Source organism: Salvelinus sp. IW2-2015, linkage group LG37 (genome assembly GCF_002910315.2).
Source record: "Salvelinus sp. IW2-2015 linkage group LG37, ASM291031v2, whole genome shotgun sequence".
NCBI lineage: Eukaryota > Metazoa > Chordata > Actinopteri > Salmoniformes > Salmonidae > Salvelinus > Salvelinus sp. IW2-2015.
In genome coordinates, this window is record NC_036876.1 from 2351722 (window position 1) to 2356069 (window position 4348).

The 4348-nt window shown below is 50.4% G+C and overlaps 1 long non-coding RNA gene across 1 annotated transcript; it reads right to left on the reverse strand.

Moving 5' to 3' along the window:
• Nucleotides 1–284: 284 nt before the first annotated feature.
• On the reverse strand, nucleotides 285–4348 carry LOC139022546 (uncharacterized). The gene is made up of 3 exons (XR_011475026.1): nucleotides 4275–4348; nucleotides 1093–1152; nucleotides 285–465 (listed from the first exon to the last, which is right to left on the reverse strand). It is a non-coding gene; the product is annotated as an uncharacterized lncRNA (long non-coding RNA).

The window sequence follows — 4348 nt, forward strand, 5'->3', positions numbered from 1 at the left end:
CATACCAGTGTTCATAAACATACCAGTGTTCATAATCATACCAGTGTATTCTCAATAACAGTAGAATGTACTGTCATTTCTTGACCAGCAGAGGGGGCAGCATACTGAGGTACAGTAACTGGCCGTTTCTGCACTTCCTTTGTGCTTGTTTTCTCTGTTCCTAAGTCCCTTATATGGGAATGTATACTCCACACAAAGACTCAGGAGCGTTGATTCCCCTATAGGCCTCTTGCATATACATCAACTGACTGTTTGGGTTAGGCGCACTGCGGGTTCTGGCTGTGTGTGGCACCATAACAGCTACCTGAGTTTAGGTTTGGGTGTGCTGAGGATGCTGTCCGTCTCCTCCATCTCTGGTCCGCTGTCAGAGGGGTTGTACATCTCCAGACTGTCATACAACTCATCTAAATCCTCCTCCACTTCCTGGATCTGTTCTCTAGAGACATGTTCCAGACCAAAACCCACCTACACACACACGCACGCACACACACACACACGCACACATAAACACACACGCACACACGCACGCACACATAAACACACGCACACACACACGCATGCACACACGCACGTACGCACACATAAACACACGCACAGGGGCATTAGCAGTGATCAAATACATGGATACACACACACACACATAAACCTATAGGGCTCTCAGTTGTGCTACCACATCTCCAGCACTGCATAGTACACTGCATAGTACACTGCATAGTACACCAACACCTTCAATTACAATGATACTTTGTGCACTAGGCACAGAAAAGGTGTTCAGAAATGAGTGAAGGAAGCAAAACAGAGAGGGGGGAAACCGGCACGTGTATGTACAAGATAGAGAAAGTAACAACTGAAAGTTTGAGTCTTGACACATTTTACATCTCTTAGTCTCAATAAGTAAGAGAGAGAGAGACAGAGAGAGATAGACAGAGAGAGAGAGAGACACAGAGAGAGAGACAGAGAGAGAGATAGAGAGATAGGAGAGAGCGAGAGAGAGACAGAGAGATAGAGAGATAGGAGAGTGCGAGAGAGAGAGATAGAGAGATAGGAGAGAGCGAGAGAGAGAAATGGAAAGGGAGAGAGAGAGATGCCTACCTCATCTGAAACTTTGAATCTTTTCAGCAGGGCCACAAACTTCTGCTTGATGTTGGGTTGCTGTAAAAGAGACCAGGATGATTTCCGCTGAGTCAAGTGTTCTGTCTAATGACCCACAGAAACATGACTTAATGGATAACTGTCTAACAGCCACCTGGGCCGTCCCTCCCTGTTTCAGCCCCTTTTCTATTGTTGGTGCCTATTGAATAGGACCCTGTGTAATCGGTGCGTGTTGGTGGCAGGAAAGTCAGGCGCAGGAGAACGAACTTGGTAAAAACGGAGTTGTTTAATAAATGCTAATAAAACTCTAAAAACCAAAATGTACAAAATAACAAAAGTGGGTACAAAACCCGTCACACACCAACATAATACATGCACATCACATACAKACAAACAATCTCTGACAAGGACATGAGGGAAAACAGAGGGTTAAATACACAACATGTAATTGATGGGATTGGAACCAGGTGTGAAGGAAGACAAGACAAAACCAATGGAAAATGAAAAAGGGATCAGTGATGGCTAGAAGACCGGTGACGTCGACCGCCGAACACCGCCCGAACAAGGTGAGGGACCGACTTCGGCGGAAGTCATGACACCCTGTCTACAAAGACAGTAAGGAATATCAACTGGACTGCAGGACTAGAAAACAGATCAGTTGAGGTGGCTAATGCTAATGCTGACGATGACGATGATGAAGATCATTATTAAATTGATGTTGGATAGTGTACAGTGTGATGTGTCATTCAGGGGATATTACAGCCATGGCCTATTTCTGCGCTGTCTGCTGGCCGCAGGTGGTGTGACTGGGGAGTAGTGGTGTGTGTGTGTGTGCTGTGGGTTTCCACAGGCGATGTTGTTAGGGACAGTGATGACAGCGCCACCGTGACCTTTCAAGGACAACCCATTAATAAACCTCAGAACGATTCCTCCGCTGTCACACAACACACACACACACCAACACACACCACACAACAATCACACACACACACACACACACACACACACACCCACACACAACACACACACACAACAAAATACAGCAAAGATTTATACACACCCCTGATAACTGCCCTTGTACTACAATCGCTGCTTCACGCCCCAAAAATTTACTGAGCTTGGCGAGGGCAAAGTGTGTGTTAATCGGTTTTGGGCCGGTTGTCTTGTGTGTATTGTGGATGTTGTGTAGTGTGTGTGTGGTGGTGTGTGGTGTGTGTGTGAGTGGTTGTGTGTGATGGTGCTGTGTGTGTAGTGTGTTGTGTGTGTGTGTGTATGTTGATGTGTGTGTGTGTTGTGTTGTGTGTGTGGTTAGTTGTGGGTGATTAGAGGTATACATTTCTTGAAATTGTCTGTTTTCGTCCAGGGAACAAGCTGGCTGACTGAGGACGAAGGGAATGGAGAAGACGGGGATAGAGGGAGAGGCTGACTGAGGAAGAGGGATGGAGAGACGGGATAGTGGAGAGGCTGACTAGGAGGAGAAGGATGAAGAGAGCGGGGATAGAGGGAGAGGCTGACTGAGGAGAGGGATGGAGAGACGGGGTAAGGGATTATGAGGGAGAGGAGGATAGGGGAGTGACTGAGGAGAGGGATGGAGAGAGACGGGATCAGAGAGGAGGGGTTTAGACGGTGGAGAGAGGAGATGGAGAGCAGCGGGATAGAGGGAGGGTTAACAACTGAGGAGAGGGAATGGAGAGACGGAGGGAATAGAGGGAGAGCTGATGAGATGATGTGAGAGGAGGGTAGGGAGGTGAGGGAGAGATGGACGGGGGAATTAAAGCGAAGAGGGAGAGGCTGTGAGGAGGGATGTAGAGAGAGGGGATAGAGGGAAGAGGCTGATGAGGAGAGGGTGGAGGACGGGGGATAGAGGGAGGGCTGACTGAGGAGAGGGATGAGAGCGACTGGGATTATAGAGAGCTGAGAGAGAGGTGGAGCGGCATGAGGAGAGGTGATGAGGGAGAGAAAGCTGGGACAGGAGGGGAGATGACTGAAGGAGAGATAGGACTGGGAGGAGCTGAGGGAGGGATTGGAGAGACGGGGGATAGGGGAGAGGCTGACTGAGGAGAGGGATGTAAGGAGGGGATAGAGGGAGAGGCCTGATGAGGAGAGAATGGAGAGAGACGGGGATAGAGGGAGGTTGGACTGTAGAGCAGGGATGGAGAGAGACGGGGAATGAGGGAGAGGTTGACTTGGAGGAGAGGAATGGAGAGAGACGGGCGATAGAGGGGAGATGGTTTGATTGAGGGAGAGGGAATGGAGAGGAGACGGGGACAGAGGGAGAGGTTGCTTGAAGAAAGGTAGAGCGAGATCGGGGATGAGATTGGGAGAGGTTGACTGAGGAGAGAATGGAGATACGGGTGGTAAGAGGAGAGCTGATGCAGGAGAGGGATGGAGAGAGACGGGATAAGAGGGAGAGGGTTGACTGAGGGAGGAGGGGTGGAGAGAGACAGAGATGAGGGATGAGGTTGGACTGAGGAGAGAGGTGGAGAGGACAGGGATAGAGGGAAGGTTGAACTGAGGAGAGGGGGTGGAGAGGAGACATGGGATAGAGGGAGAGGTTGACATGAGGAGAGGGGTGGAGGAGAGACGAGAGTAGAGGGAGAGGTTGACTGAGGAGAGGGGTGGAGAGAGAACAGAAGATAGAGGGAGAGGTTGAACTGAGAGGAGGGGTGGAGAGAGAAGAGTATAGATGGAGAGGTTGATCGACTGAGGAGAGGGGTGGGAGAGACAGAGATAGAAGGGGAGGTTGATGAGGGAGAGGGTGGAGAGAGACATAGATAGAGGGAGAGGTTATGGGAGGAGGGCGTGGAGAGAGACAGGAGAAATAGAGGGAGAGGTTGACTGGAGGAGAGGTGGTGGAGAGCTGGGAACAGAGGGAGAGGCTGACTGAAGGGAGGGATGGAGAGAGAACTGGGGATAGAGGGAGAGGTTGTGAGGAGAAGGGGGTGGAGAGAGACAGGGATGAGGGGAGGTTGACTGAGGAGAGGGGTGGAGAGACAGGGATAGAGGGAGGTTGACTGAGGAGAGGGGTGGAGAGAGACAGAGATAGAAGGGAGAGGTGACTGGAGGAGAGGGGTGGAGAGCGACAGAGATGAGAGGGAGAGGTTGAGCTTGGGAGTAGGGGTGGGAAGAGACGAGATAGGGGGAGGATGTGAGGAGGAGGAGGGAGTGAACAGGTTTCTCACTCTAGTGATGGAGGTGTTAGAGGTGAGTTACCGTCTAGGCTTTTTTCTTCCTCACTCATCCTCTTCTTCATACA